The sequence below is a fragment of the Syngnathoides biaculeatus genome, chromosome 1, assembly GCF_019802595.1.
Source record: "Syngnathoides biaculeatus isolate LvHL_M chromosome 1, ASM1980259v1, whole genome shotgun sequence".
Classification (NCBI taxonomy): Eukaryota; Metazoa; Chordata; class Actinopteri; order Syngnathiformes; family Syngnathidae; genus Syngnathoides; species Syngnathoides biaculeatus.
In genome coordinates, this window is record NC_084640.1 from 12,689,015 (window position 1) to 12,705,607 (window position 16,593).

The 16,593-nt window shown below is 41.5% G+C and overlaps 1 protein-coding gene across 16 annotated transcripts in view; it reads right to left on the bottom strand.

Moving 5' to 3' along the window:
- adgrb2 (adhesion G protein-coupled receptor B2) overlaps positions 1 to 16,593 on the bottom strand; it is a 296,094-nt gene that overhangs the window by 261,795 nt on the left and 17,706 nt on the right. For 12 of the 16 annotated variants that reach the window (XM_061816759.1, XM_061816819.1, XM_061817002.1 and 9 more), the window contains one exon: positions 15,665 to 15,757. The exons of the other annotated variants lie outside the window; for them this stretch is intronic. The gene's annotated coding sequence lies outside the window, so the exon portion shown is untranslated. The remainder of the gene's footprint in view (positions 1 to 15,664; positions 15,758 to 16,593) is intronic. 16 annotated transcript variants of the gene reach the window in all.

Consider the following 16,593-nt stretch of genomic DNA (forward strand, 5'->3'; position numbering starts at 1 on the left):
CTTATCTTATATTTTACGGGGGGGGGTGAAAGTTTTTATGATCCGTGTTAATAGCTAAAGGTTTGTTCGGTGATCACGACTTAAACTATGATTAGAAAACTCCACGATAAGTAAATATTTGAAGATATAATATAATTGGTCAGATTTCTACCAGTCAACAGAGGGCGCTAGGGGACAGCGCCAGCACTCACAGTGGTCACCACGTTCACTTTCTTCAAAACAAAAAGAAAATGAAGCACTCCTCGAGGCTGACGTTCATCAATCTCTTTAATAATGTTTAGCCAACAACAGTATAAAGCGGCCTAGCCCAGATATACAGGCACCTATGCAAAACTAGCATATTTTATGGCTTTAGCAGTAAAGACACTCTATTAAGTGGATGAAAGGAAAAGCTTTTTCTGCCCTTTATAGTTAGCTTAGCCCTGGGACTGACTCCAGCTTCCCCGCAGACCGAACATAAGCGGCATCAAAAGTGAAGCCCGGTAAAGAATTAATATTAAATGTGCAGCAATGTAGACTGCAGTACAATATTACAAATACCCTCCACTTCTTTTTCACGTCAGCAAACCAAAGCTTGTGTAGAATTCTCCCGCAACTCTGCTCGTAACAGAAATCAGTTTCTTTCACCGTTGCGCATCTTACTTTGTAGATTTTATGGCAAAACTCTGCAATCCCTCTGCTTCTTATTTTTGATTCGGCAGGCCATAAAATTGTTAACTTATGCCGACTTGCTGAGAGCGCAGTAGGCTGCTTGCCTGGAGGCAATGTTCAGAGGCTGGCCCGCGGGTGTTACTTTGCTTTTCATCATTCTAAACCTTTAGAGCGTGCCCATAGGAGGTGACAATGCAACCCTGACCCCTGCTGCACTACATCTTTTGTCCTCTTTGGTAATCCGATAAAGTGTGATCACACAATGTCCCATGAATCACCCCAAGAGACGCGTTTGGAGGACAGGAGTTGAGTTCTGATGCGATAAAAAGGGGGAAGGCGGCACTTAACTTGCCCAGAAACGCACTCTCTCATACATATCAAATCAGGCTACTGCATCAGCTACGTATTCTAAAAAGGAGGTTTCTGACTCGGTAAGCAATATTTACTTGCTTGCTGATAGACTAAGTGCCAGAGTGCTGTTTGAGAGATAAGGCAACCCAAAAGTGACGCAGTAACATGAGCGCTAAAGAAAAAAAAAAAAAAGAAAAAAAAAAAAATCAATGAAAGCCATAATGCTTGTATTGTCACACTCGGGCACGCCAAGCGATTCATTGTGCGGCTAAAAACGTAAGCGATAACACGATCTGTTCTGTTCATCTTAGAAATAGTCAAGTGATGTGCTACTCTGTGGGGGAAAAAGGGCAGAAAAGGTCAAGTTGTACGTGAAAGTCACACAACGCAGGGGAACGCTCGAGTTTTTGACCTACCCGCGCCCTTAAAAGTAAGCGCCAAGTGGATCTTGTTTGTGTCGGCCCATTGTTTGCCTCATTGTGTTTTATATCTCCAAAACTAATTGGAGATTTGTCTTTTTGATTTGTGAGGCTAGTAAAAATACATTATCTGAGCATAATGATCCAGTATTTGTGGCCCTATTAACCATGCTTTCATAAAACCTGGACAAATCTCTCAAAATCCTTACAGTGTTAGCTGTGATCAACATCCCATCCTTTCAAACATCTCATGCAAGGAGCTCATGAGCAGTAAAAAGGCTAAACAACATCCACTTTGACCTGATGTTGTTCATCCGTTGAGCTTTTGTCAATAAACCCTGTAAATATGAGAGGTACATGACGACAACAGAGCTGAAAATACTACGTCAATAAAGGCGATTGTGTACTTTATGCTTCCCATCCCATGAAACGGCCTTTAGAAGGACGATGATTCAATCACTAATCATTTCCCCTCTTGTAGATTCAGTCTTGGGCTGCGCCGGCACACTCGATATTTACCAATGCATCAAAGCTCCGTGTTCCACAAGTAAACGACTGCCTACCCACTCTTGAATCTGTCACTTCAGTGCGAGTTCAATTCTGTTGAGTCTGAGACCCCCCCCCCCCTTATTCATTCTTAATGACACAGGCGAGACCATCGCAGGGGAACGATGTCTTTTGTACTGCTATAATTTTGTGTTGTGGGGGTCTTTCTGTCACCGAGGAATCAGTTTGAGTTAGCATCGGTAATGACTAAAAAGAGCTCCAGACAGATACGATGAGATTGGACAAAACAGTTGAGAAAGAGCTTTGGACGTGCGACCCAAATTCATGCACATACAGAGAAATTACTTTCCCCACACAAAAATCTGCAGTAATGCATCCTGATCTAGCGCGTCAATAAATGAAACTGCTATGCCGCTCGACGCACTTTAAACAGTATTGTCGCACTTCCCGGTCCCTTTTCTCTTTTGCCCATGAGGGATTGAAGTCATAAAAGGAACAATGGCTTTTATTTAGCTTTTAGGCTCCTCGATTTTGTATCGTCAAGGATGAGTCATAACAGTTTTCGCACTACATGAGTTCTATTAATAGGGAAGGCAAGGCTTGAAGGGTCTCCAAACAAAGTGTTTCTTCTCAGGTGAGGTTACGTCTTGAGCAAGAGTTTCTGTGTACAGAGTGATACCACATTGTAGCTGCGGCGATGTGCTTGAGACCATGAATTAGTACAATAACTTTAATCCCAGAAACTAACTGGACACCTGTTCAGTCCAATGGGAAATTGAAGAGTCTTACCATGCATGTTTTTCGAATATGCAAGACAAGTTGGAGTAAACCCAAGCTGAAGACTGCATCATCTGAAATTCACAACCCAAATTTAAATTCAATTTTTGGATAAGGGTGAGAGAACAAGGTGGTTGGTGCCCATATATCCACGGTACAGCTTCTCATCAAATTCAGTGTCTCAAGGTCAAAAAATGAAAAACTTCCATTTTTATTTGATAATTTTGATCAAAAGCAGGCAGGGACAACTTGAATAATTTTTCATTTCTCACAAAACGCCAGTGAGCAGTCTAAAAATTATGGAGAAAAGGTCAATTCATCAACCTCTCCATCAGAGGTATATATGTATAATATACTCTATATACTGTGTATAATATACTCTATATACTGTGTATAGACGCACACACAAAGTAGAAAAATAAACAAAATGGGGTGCGAGTTCATAGCATGGATGAAACTGAATGTGGCCTTTGTGATCAAAGTTGTCTATCCCTGGTTTCAAGAGCCACTTTGAGCTCAATGGTCTGAAATAAATGACAGCAAAGTGCTATTTTGCCTCACTTGACAGTGAATGACACAGGACGTGACTATTTACGCTCACTCGTTTTTTTGGAGAGCAAAGAGCATTCTGAGTTCCCAATTAGATCTCTTCGATGTGAGGCAATTGTTCGCTCGATGAGATGTGCTCGGTCCAGACCGTTTTTTTTTTTTTGGAGGATCTGAAGTGAGTGCAATCTTGAGTTGTTTGCTCGGACCAAATTTCCCACAATTTGTGGAAACAGAGATGAGAATGGTGATGTATTTTCTTTATGTCCAGTGTGATTGTGAATGTCCGTTATTGTGATAACTGTTGATGCGGTTTTCATACTGTTAGCGGAGCCCGAGCCTTTTGAGTCCTCACATATTCACTGCACTCTAATTATTTTTTTTTAATATTCCGATTTGACGGTGTGCCCATCCACCAATGTGGTTTATTTTGGTTAATTTCTTCCGGATCTTTACAGTTGAGACTGTAAACGCTCTCGCACACAAACACACACAATTTTCTCTTCTTTTTTTTTTTTTTTAAGTCATCTTCCATCTTGCGAAAGCACCATTCAAGCATTTATCGACGCGAAGGTTTGATGTCAAAGTTTGTATTGCACAATAACCCAACAAAAGGACACACGCGCACAAAATTGGATGCTGAGACCTTCAGGTGTAACAAGTCCCTACTGAGCGTTTTCTAGTTTTTTTGCTGACTGTTCAGATCAGTGCTGCCCTGACAAGTGGGAGGAGGGGTGGCGGGGGCAAAGAAAAGGATTAAAGACGGAGTGAGCAGGGCTTTGCAAACAGTTGATTTAGTACCTTGAGCTATTATTGTGCATCTTTCTATAATATATCTTTCACATGAAAATCCAGGCCCAACTGACTTGGATTTGTTCATTTCCCGTTCTGCCCTTTCGTAGGCTTCAGCATCACATGTCTCAAAAAAAAAAAAGTTGTTTTTCCAGTTACGAACTATAGTTTGTTTCCAGATTGACAGTTTAACACATCCACAACCTTTTCCCTCAATGTGTTATTTCAGGCGAATAAACAGTTGATTGCTCGAAAAGAACGCAATCAAATCCCTTTTGAAAGCGCAATGACATATATCAGGAGCACACTGGACCGGTAATGTTACTCGAGACGGGACAGAGAGCGGCAAATAGGTCAGTGGCTCGTCAACTATTGGAAAATCTAAGATGAAATGAGCCACAGAAAATAGGAAAAATGTATCGCTTTGCTGCAATTGGGCATTTTTCCATTAAATCACTTGACCTCACATTTAATTCAGCAGCGAGGGAGTGGAGTGCGGTCAGAGTCATCTTAATCGCGCTAAAGCAAAGTCTTGAGGAGTGTAATGAGCCAATCAAAGTGCTGAAATATAGGAATACGTACTGACTTATGACACAAACGTGCACGCGTACACGGTACATCCTGGAGAATTGTTACTATTACTGTTTGCGCTCTATAAATGTTCACACACAGCAGCTCGGTGTGTTTAAACATTGAGCAGGTCAATTAGTTCGAAAAGAGGGTTCTAGTAATTGTCTCCAACAAGCATTGAAATGACAAATCATGGATGCCACTGGCTCAAACGCTTATTGGTGCACACACAGAGCCGCTGACTGGCGCTCATGATGTCAATAATCTTGCTGGGGTGCGAAGAAAATAAAGAAATTACCGAGTCGATCGCAGAAGTGCTGAGAGTCGCCGATTACACCGCGTTGGTTGTGATATTTATCGGTGGAGAATATTGGCGCTAGGGAAAATTTTTGACTGTTTGTTTATGGTATTCACCTAAAAACTGCGAGGGTCAACTTTGTTTCAAACGCGTTCCGGGCTGGCACCGAAAACCAGGACTTGACTTTGGTTATTATTTAGTATACTTGCATTGCGCTGTAGTAATGATTGTACTGTAAAGTATCTCCGAGGGAGCACGTTCGTGCGGTTAACGCCACTCTGCTGCTCTCCCGCAAAACGCACGCTTGCTGTTGATTGGATCATGAAAGCCCCGCGCTGCCTCGGCCGTGAGAACCCCGGGAATGAATGAATAAATAAGCAAAAAAAAACAAAAAAAAAATAGAATGTCTAAGCGAAGATCTGAAATGATGTTTTCTTTGATCACTGGCGTCCACGCGCCGGAGCGATGTGACTCGCCTGCTCGCCTTGACGAAACGTTTTCTAAGAAGCGTGTTTTTTCCCATCATGGCGTTAGTCGGCATTATGAAAACGCACATTAGACGTGGGGCTTTTTTTTTTTTTACGCCTCTTTAAGTGTCAGAAATTCATTATCTGTTTTCAAATGCGGGGAGTATTTTTTTTTATTTTTTTTTTTTTTACAAATCATCTGAAAAACAAATGAGCAAACTACAGAAGCTTGAAAAATCCACTAGTGTCAGGCCAAAAGCTCCTCTGCCCAAATTTTATCGCATTTTACCAAATTGATACTTTTGGTCAGTCCCCACAGTTATTTATTTTTTTTCCAATTTATTACCCAAACTAAAGTGTTGAAAATAGCTTTCGCATTGCGCATTTGATCCAGGTTCATTGAGCGTTCACACCAGCAGCATCTCTCACATCCAATCAAACCGCATTGTGACAACTAAATATTCTTGAGAAAAAAAAATGCCATCTTCTAGCCTGCCTACGTTTGTTTTATGAGGAGCTGAGATGTCACCAAGAGCTTCTGGAATGAAAGCCGAAAAGCACAATGAGTTCCCTGAAGAGCGCACAGACGGAGAAATGCCAAAAGGAGGCAGATCTGATGCCTGCGTTGATCTTAACAATTAAACAATGCCGTAGTTTCGAGAGTTGCTTCGACTTTCTGCCGTCATTTGGAAGCTAGTCAAAGACTTCGGTCTACGCCGCGTTCAAACCGAGGCTGATGTGAACCAAACCCCAGCAGACGTTGTTAACAAACAGACTGAGGGTGTTTTATTTGTTTATCGCTTGTTATTCCGCACAGCGAATCTTCTTTGCGATTGACATTCTGCCCAATAAGATGAAGAAAGGAAGAAAATGTCACACGGTTTGTTGTGACACATTTTAGTATGCTTGAAATTGTTTCCGAAGCCGGTCATCTGTTTCAAAACTTGCATCGTGCAACTCTGAAAGGGTTCGGCTTGTGTCCTTCATTCTGCTTTTGTCGTGACAAAAGAAAGAAAACGCTGTCGGCGGTACGACCTTGTTCATACTCACTCATTTCCAAAAGCATCTTCTACAGCACACTTACAACTCAATGACAAAAGAGACTCTTGTTTCATACATGAATTATTTTAATATTTCGCATACTGTGAAGAGAAAGCAGCAGGCTGATCCGTAGCGGTGCATCGTGATCAAATTCTGAAGATTAACATTTTCCTTTCCAATCAACTCCACACAATAAAAATCGATTGGCGGCTAAAACATGAAATAGAGCCGGGAAAATAAAATTGCAAAAAAGATGAATTAATCTGATCGCAAAGATCGCTAAAAAAAAAAAAAAAAAAAAAAAAGAAATCAAAAGGGACTATATTGTGTAAAATTGCCTTTTTAATTGCTTGTACACAAATAATTGGAGGGCCTGCCTACCCATCAAGTTAATTTAATTAAACAATTATGATTGTTTTTGTTATATTTTGCCGTTTGCTGCCTATTTTTCTAAATAGCTCGGACTTTCCATCCCACAAATCACCCACATGCAGTCTATTTGCTCGTGACTTAGCAGCTAGGCTGGTTGAAGATCGGCCACTTTCAAGCGGGACTCCGTCGACCGAAACGAAACAGAGCAAAAGGTAAGCAGTGCGCATATCTCAAAGCTGAGTGAAGCTGCGGAGAGAGCAAGGGTGATGGCTAGTTGCGTTTAGAGACGTATTGGCTGCATGCGCCACATCCATTGATCCTCTATAGAAGTAAAAAAAAGGGAAAAAAAAACCCACTCAAAACTGGTATTGGTTTTAAATAGGGAGGGAAACTGTGTAAATGTATAACCAATTGAGTTAGTTTTGAAAAATCGCCTTGCTTATACATTGAAAAATAGTATATAGTAAATTGTATGAAAGGATAAATGTGGCAATGTAATGTAATTATTTGGCCTTTGCTGGAGTATTTTAGTCCCTTGAGATATTCAGACATCATCTAAAAGGAAGTACTTTCTTCTTTACAGAAAAAGAGAAGAGTGTTCGGCACTCGCCTTGAACAATTCTGAACACTCGCAGAATGAAAAGGTGCAAGCACTGACTTGACCTCACTGCTTTCAGTTTGTCAGAACACATTCAAATGAATCACATCCTCACTCCGACAGCCGTAATCTTTCTGGAAATTTGAAAGCGTAACAAATCCAAAAGATCGTACGGTACGCACAGGCGATTACTGCAGACGCGGTAAAACGCGCTTTTGGTGTGACGTCGCAACGCTCACCTCAAACCCCAGCTTCTTCCTCGCCACTGAGGAGAGGAAACATTGGAGGAAAGGCTGAATCATCGGATCATCCCGGCTCTATTTACAGAAAAAAAAAGCCGCAGATTTCAAAAGGTGCGCAGGGCGAATCAACACTGAGCCTTTCGGAGGCCGAATCGATGGTGAGAAGCAAAGGTTACCGACCCCGCTTCCGAATGCGATGGCTCCCTACGTAGCCCTTAACTTTTTTTTTTTTTTGGGCAGGCCAGCTCAAGCGGCCGCGCTTCCATGACCTAAAACTCTCCTCCTGCAACATCACCTCACCTTCTCGCAGATGTTTTATCGTCACTTTAACGTCCCGGCAGCGCGGATCTCCTATTGAAGCTCATAACGTTGGCGGCGGACAAATTAAAATGGGTCTACACGCGGCTCGGGATGAGTGGAATGCCTAACACAGTGAAGTCGGAATATTCCTAATGGCTCCCATAATGTGAGCGGATTTCACTCGGTCAAAGTGGAAAAGACCTGTAAAAATCCGACTTTTACTATTTCCCATAAATGGAGAATTGGATTTGACGACAGCAGTAGTTGAGAAAAGCCTCTAAATCATTTCCCCCAACTGCTAAAGTAACTTTTAACAACTTATTATTAGTGTACATATATGCCATTTAATTTTCATGAGGAGAAAGCGTCAAACCTCTTTAACATCGCCTCAACAGACATTTTTTTTTTCTTCACAGTTTGCTGACAGCAGCATTTATCCTACACATCTAACTTCAATAAAAACTGGCAATCACTATAATTACAATTAAACGTTATATTCAATTTTATGCACGGTACAAGTACCTGCCGGCTTTTCATACCCCGAGAAGAAACGCAATGTGCAACAGGAATCCGCGGCAAATAAATTACATTGGAGTGTAAACATGCCATACATTTCCCAGTTATAAGTATCAAGATTACAAGGCAAGAGAATGTATGTGAGAAAGCAAATATCTTTTTTTGTAACCGCGCTATCATTGAAAATAACATATTTACGACCCATTTTCTTCCGTTATCATCTCCTTCCCTGCAGTCAACCCCCAGAAAGCAAAGACCCCTTTTAAGCACGGCCTACTCGCTAGCATTGGTTACATATTCCAAGGTCAAAGTCACATGTGACCACAGGAGGCAACAACGTGCACCGCAGGCGGAAATTAGGCTAACCGGTGCCGCAAGACCATTGGACAGAAGAGCTAGAATAAGGCTGACCTTTCCGTTGCCACCTTTTATCACTGATGGTGCCGAGCTCGGTTTATTTTTGGACACATTTGATTTCCCACCCCACCCTCAGTCGTCAAGTTAGTGCGCGAGCTAGCTCACGCAGTTCTCGGCGGCACGGGCCCCACTCCCTGACTCGCTCATCCAATCACAGATATCTTCAAGGCCTCACAGATTCTGGGAACAGGTGCTTAAGACCCCACCCCCACCATCAAAATAATTAATCAGATTAAGAATATTTCAAAACACTTTGGGAAAACAATTGACAGATAGGGTGAGGTTTTTTTTTTTTTTTTTTTTGACCAAGAAAAAAAAACGCTGCAGCAAACAGAGCACAGGTGCTTGAACATCACCTAGTGGCTATGTGTGCATAAGCCTGTTTGCAAGTCTACTGTTACAAAAATATAAAAAATATCATATTACAATATCATCAAAATATCTGTGAATGCCGCACCACAGATATGTAGTGGCGAAGAAAATAAAACACTTGAAAAAGTTTTTTAAAAAAAGGATTAATTAGTGAACATGAGCTCGTATATTTGAGGACGATATGGCCAAAAAACTGCAACGCACAGAGAGGTTAACACAATAAAATAAATGTTGCCCAGCGTGAATGAGACTTGGGTGCAGCGTTGGACCCAGCTGTGAAATAAGGCCTTTAAGAACAGTTCTGCGCAATTTCGCCGCTCACCTATGCACGTATCGTGTACACACAAGCACAGTCAACGGGACAACGTGACGCATCCGCGGATCAAAGAACAGCCTTGACACGTGAAACAGTGACAGATGAACTCCCGCTATCAGGAAATGCTGATGTGGAAAAAAAAATGTCGGGAACTGCATTCCGTTTTGAAGCGTTTCATGTTTGTGTATAAAATAATCGGAAGCAGCGAACGCACATCTGATGGAAGAAACGTCAGGAATAGCTTTTGCCTTGTTTCTATGGTATCTATCATTCTTCCATAGCAGTTGGTATTTGTCACTTTTTATGTCAACTAAATTTGACTAAGCATTTTTTTTTTTCCTGTCCAATCAAGTCCCTGCACTCGCCCTTGGAAACTCGCAGCAAATCAATATGACACATTGAATGGAATTGCATCACATATCTGCCATTAATATGTCGGTCATGAGCATCAGACCTGCTTCTACAATTCATTCAAGCCGATCCATTTCATATGGTTAAATTCCTCATTATGTGACTTTTATTTTGATGTTGCGAGATTTTGTCCCTCCTGTCATCAAAGCCATTAGTTTACTTTAGATTAATTCATTCTACACTGCGCTCGTGTTTACTGAATCATTGATTGATTTACCCCCCGACCCCCATTCTATTTCACACTTTTTTTTTTCAATTTAATGTCTTTTCTGGGTTGTGAAAGTTGCACCTGATAAAAATTACTGGAAATTGAGAATAAATAGCTTAATTTAGAGGTCAACTCAATACAAAATACAGAATTCTGAAACTGAAAAAAAAAACACGGTGCAACAGAGCCAACAGAGAATGCAGTAAAACGAGATCATCTGAATAACATTAAGATGGCTGCCACACGAGCATCCTTGTGACCGTCGGACATTTAAGACTTCGCAGTTATTTGGAACATAGGGCACAAAAATGAGCCACATGCTGCTTCATTAAGTCCAAAGATGTTATTAGCCCATTAGTCCACGATAACAACCAATCAATCCATTGATCAGGGATGTGCAGTACCCAAACATGTGCAGCAAAGTCAGAAAATGTGCCACATTCCTGTTGTGGATGTAATTCACAGTAAATACCAATTGTGGGATTTGGAAATTATACAAAGAAGATTTCAAACAGGGTAAAATGTAATGAAATATAGAATGCAGACAAGTGCAAGGATGTTTACAGGGTTTTCACTAGCTATTTCATTCTGTTTATTTGACACAGTGTTTATGGGGGGGGACAGCAGAGATGCCAATGCAGAAACTCCAGAATCTAGGCCAGAGATTGCCAGCAGGGTCCATCCAAAAACTCTACTTCAGAGAGCAAACAGCAACTAGTGGTCCTTTTGCTCAAATTGTCCTCTGATTTAAACACAAACAGTCACCGCCGCTCTGAATTTGAGCGAGGGGCAATTTTTCCAAGAGCCCAACAAAACAAGACAGCCCGTGTGCTCCAACACAAGAAGGGTCCGGTCCTTCCTTGCACAAAAAAAGCTCGCTGGGAAATCTTCCAAAGGATCTGGTCGATGAAGTGAAAAATACAACAGGAGACCAGCAGGGCTGGAAGGCGATCGCCACTGCACTTTGTATTTTTGGACAACAGATGTCGTCCACCTCCGTCCTCGCAGATGACACAGCTGCACGCCCGTCGGTGCAAATCAAAGCCGGCAAACGCAGTCTTGTGTGGTACGAGTAACCCACGACTGCAGTCTGGCGACGCCTTGTGACTACAGTCAACCCTCGTTGATATAGAGAGAATTTATGCAAAGGTTTTAGCACTCCCACATGCTTGAAGATTTTTTAAAAGGTATTAAAACGTATTTTACACTCTCGCTGGTAGAGTTCTCCAAATAAGAGACAAAGAACTTTTCCAGTCCTCAATTGTGCTGCATCTCTTCCAGTGAAACTCAGATTCACCCTTAAAGGCTCACAAAATCAAATGCAGAATTGACTCGACTCTGCTAAAACCCATAAAAAGATGTCACTTAAAAGTCCAGAACACCACTAACAATGTATCTCAAGAACATACTATACATTTCTAGTGTTTTGGCTAGCCCAGTGTAGCGTGCAAAGAAAAAAATAAAATCAAAAAAAGACTTGTTGCTGGTACTTGACATGAAGCGTTAACATTAGAGGCTGCAAGGGTAGCGCCTCGCGGGGGCGACGGAGGCGGGCCAAGCTGCAGACGGGAGATTAGGACTCGATCTGGTCCGTTTGGAGTGAAAACGATAGCGGTGCTGATATCACACCGGCAGGCCCCGCTCAACATTTGAACACTTCTAATACCTTGATGTTGATTCTTTCACCTCTTGAATTTGAAGCTTGATCGAACACTTTCGTTTGGGCCTTTTTACATTTTGATTTTTTTCCCAGATGTTTTCGAACTGCACTCCAGAAAATTGTTTTGCAAGTTATTTTAAAGCTTTAAAGAAGTTTTTGCAATCATTGTCCAAGATGCAGTTTTAAGTCAGTAAAAAACAGCATTAGTGTAATAAAAGTGTAGTAGTCTAAGTCATTAGCATTTAGCTTTAGGGCGCATTATCTGACAGACAGTTTGTGATTAAACAAAACATGTACATATAAACTCTTGGTGTGTTTTTTTTTTCCCCTGTCTTCCTTCATTACAATCCAGATGTTTGGACTCATCCAATATGAGGCCGCGTTCCTCCGTGCCCCCCCCCCCCCCAGCCCACCCCCATCCTCCACAGCACCTCCCACCAAGACTATCATGGCAAATTTGCAAGAATACATTATTCATTTCCTATCAGGGATGACAAGTGCTTCTCGCATTTCATCTTTGCTTCTTTTTTCAGTTTTCATTTCCTGCAGTGCACCTGAGACACAAATACTTTTGTGTGTGTATGTGAGATTCAGACCTTTTCCAATTCACTTCTCTGAAGAGAAGCTGCGCACACACACGGAGCCAATGTTATATGTCGTGAGGCTCTACTTGGACTACAAAGGAAATCAATAAACAGAATAGGTGTGAAAAAGAAGGTGTGATGACATGACATCTGACTTTTACAAGGAACGAGACTCGGATGTTTTTCCTGACGTGACGAAGAAGAAATGAACGCTCGGAAAATGTGACATGATGAAAAGGGATATGCTGAACAAGCCTCCCCTTTAAGTCAGGAGCTTTTTTTTATTAGTCATAATAGAATGCTGCCCTGCGAGGCTGCACGACGACATCCGAGGCAGACCAATTTCGGACAACGACGGGCACGTTTGCTTCTACTAAATTTTGGAGAAAATAAAACATTTTTCGTCGAAGACTAGATAGCTTGAGCTCGAAGCTTTAGTTTCATTTTTGGAATGCTTGAAAGGAAAAACAAACAAACAAAAAAAGAATATACCTCATCTCCACAAAGGTCATGTTTTTTTGTGGAATGCTAACACGAACAAACCAGCGGCCATAAAAACAAACTCTTTTGCCCTCATGTTATTGCATTTAGAAAAGATAATAAATGGATTCAGATTTTGAATCAGATCTGCAGCAAAATTGGTGCGGCTCCTTGCTCGGCTCATCCCTTCGGAGTTTGCCGGGAATTATAAAAGTTGTTTTAACGTAATGCTGCAAACTAATAAATAAAAAACAATACCTCCTCTGCAGTAATACGAGGTAATAATCTCGCTGCACACGGGGAAACGCAAGCGACATCAATTGCTCCCTCTCAGGACTCTTAAAAACCTTCCACTGTCCTGATAGCGTAGTCATATAGTATGCTTTGGAAAGGTCGTAAGTGGAAAAGAGCTCAGCTGTGGTCTGTAAGATGAACTTTGAAAGAAGAAAAAAAAAAATACGTTCGGGGCAAAAAGTTCATTGGGAAATGGTAGAGCCACAAAAAAACAGTCAATATTTACCAGTAAAATGTAGCAAAAGGCATCAGAAGCAGATAATAGCGTGCATGTTTCTAATCCATCCATTAATCTGTGATAAGGGAAGGGGTGGGTGGGGTGCAGGGGGGGACACACCACTAACATAGCAACCCACATAACTTTCTGCTGCGCTTCTGTCTCAAGTGTATCACTCAGTGAGGGGATTCTGTGCTGCATCCTATGAATTAATGATGTGTGCAAGGAGATCGCAACGGCAACGAGATGGAGTGGGCAGAGCACTGCAGAGAAACAGCAAGACTTTTTGGCCAGGAAGGAGATTAGTCCGGGACATTAGCAGAGGCTCATCATCCCCCCACAGGAAAATTGGAAAAAAAAAAAAAGAAGAACCAGAGCGGACTACTTGGGTGTCATCTTTTATTGTTTTTTGGCAAGATAATCAAGGAACTCACTTGATTACAAGTGTCTCATTGAAAAACATGGATTTTCGTAAGTGTGCAACCCCCAAACGCCTCAATCGAAACAACAAGGCCTTTTCGCCTGAGTTGTTAATGAGAGCTGCGACCTCACATCTGGACGGTGTGTCTCGTCTGGCGTGGTGTGGGAATTCACCAAGTACTACAGTACGCTAACTTTGTTTCCCCTTTTAAAACATTACGTTTCATTTGTTCCACGAGGAAGCTTGGAACCCAATTCAATCGGATATCAAAACGCTTGTCGCAGCTGGAATGAATTGAAATGTCATTAATACGATTCCAGTCTTCTGATAAAACAACTATTGTGGGGATCGAAACGCAAAGAAACGCACGACGCTGGATTAACCATTTCTGTGTTCAAATGTTTGACAAACAATGACGTAATCTGGCAAGAGTATCGTTTGAATTTCAAAAACTGAATATTCACATTTATGCAAAGTTTCAACATGACAGCCTTTTGTGAGATTTAATAAAAACATGATTTCATTGTTTCCAGTCATTACTCATAACCAAATAATTAGCTTTAAAACGTTTTTTTTTTTTTTTTAAAAATACCATAATTTTGGATGCAAATTACAAATATTGTAGTTTTGTTTTGTTTTTGCAGGTGAGTAACGAGAGCAGTCAATTAGTATCGTTTATTCATTCCAGTAACCCACGACACAAATGCTAATTCCCAAAATATTAATATGGATATATGTTAATACTTATGCAGTAGTTTTATTTTAAAGAGGTCCTCTACTTTTTTTTTTTATAAAATCCAACTCTGCTTATATATATATATATATATATATATATATATATATATATATATATATATATATATATATATATAAAGAGGTCCTTAAGCTTGGCTGCCATTTTTGTAATTGTACCTTACTGGAAAATAGCAAGAAAATGTCTGACATTTTCTCAGTGGTGCCACCAGGTCTTAGCCTAAAAATAACCGTTCACCAGCAGTAAAGATTATTTCTTGCATCAAAACACAAAATTCAACGCGCCTGCTCTTGCCAATGTCAAATTCGACAGGGAGGTTTATGCCTGTAATACATCATCATTATGGAATCGCTGCAAAAATGCTTAAATTATAAAAAGTCCTTTTGCCGCGGAGCACCTTATTATGAATCTCATCAACTCATCACAAGATCACTCATCCCCGCCTTCGCCCCCCCCCCTCCTCTAATTCACTTCTCTCGGGAGAACGGTGGGAGAGGGAGAAAAAAAAAGTAATATACGAAATCCAATAGACGCCAAAGGTGTTGTTTTGACAGTGTGAGGAAGCAGGAGAGAACAAGTTGGCATCTCGTGACATGAGATGATAAATGCGTGGCAGAGGTGGAAATGGCTTCCACCTGATTTGACATGGAACTATCTGCCTGTTCCTCTCCGTATCAAAAGCCTCAGTAACATATTCATTGGCACTGTCACACACGCGGCTTTATGAGCTAAAGATGGGGGAGTGGTGCCACGTAGCACCCACCCCGGCCTCCCCACCCCCAAGCCCACAAGCAACTTTTGGCATATTCTTACAGCACACACTCAAGTCATGGGGATGTGGCGAAGGGAGGGGAGAGGAACACTTCCAAACAATAGAAGAGCTGATGTAATGTTGCTATTACATATACCTCCCAAAATGTATCATAAAAAGGCACCTTGAATGAATGGGCCACAATTTAATTTCACCTTCCTGAAACTTTTTAGACCTGGTTCAATGACAATCCATATTTAAATAGTGCTTTTTTTCCTGCTGTGACAAGAGACTTTTTTTTTTTTTTTTCTTTTTTAAATGATCAACGGTACCGCGTGTTCGCCGGGCCTCGAACAGGATTGTCCCTCGGTCGGAAGCGGCCACTGAGCTTAGCGTCCGTCGCGGTGTCATCAGCTACAGAGAGACTGGAAGAGGCACAGAAAGGCGTACAAGTTGGCACCCTTGGAAATTTGGAGCTTGATTTATAAGTTGTGCAGAATGCAGTGAAACACTTGGATGGAGACACTGGAAGAGTCACAGAAAGACATGCATGGGAATATTCCATTGCGAGTTGTCAAAAATTACTGAAATCTTCAACAGTTGAACGTGTCATGAGCAAGGCTTGGCCACTGCTCTGGGAGGTGATACCCATCACCGGTCACAGCCATTTCACATTCGGTTTGTAATTAGACAGGCATTTATGTTGTATTATGCATTTGCCAGTTCTTTCCCTTGCGTGAGAGAGTTGCATTCACTGCCTGTGGGACTCTCCGCTTCTACATCTAAGTTAGAGTAACCCTCGTCACAGCCATTCTGTGCCCTTTTGTTTGATACTGTCCCGTTGAGTTTGATAGTTTGCCCCATAGTCATCGGGCCTTGCTGTATGTCTTTTTGATCCCGTCTAGCCTATCGTTTCTGTGCCTCTGCTTTGTCGGACTGCTACACCATGTATGACCCGGTTTCCGTAACAAACCACATTGAACATTATGCCTCAGCCTCGATGTCCTGCATTTGGGTCCTCCCCCGCACCGTTGGTTCATGACAGAACATGTGTAAGTTTAGAAATGCTCCAATTAAGGCCACTTAAAAGCGTTAGTCTATTTCAGACATTCTGAAATCACAACCCTGCGCTCAAATATTACCACGTTTTTGTGACAGATGTATAGTGTAGGATATTTTCAGCGATGAAAAATTGTACACAATTACTTTCACCAAAGCAGTAGCAGAATTCGAAATTAAGACATTTAAACTGAGCTTTAAC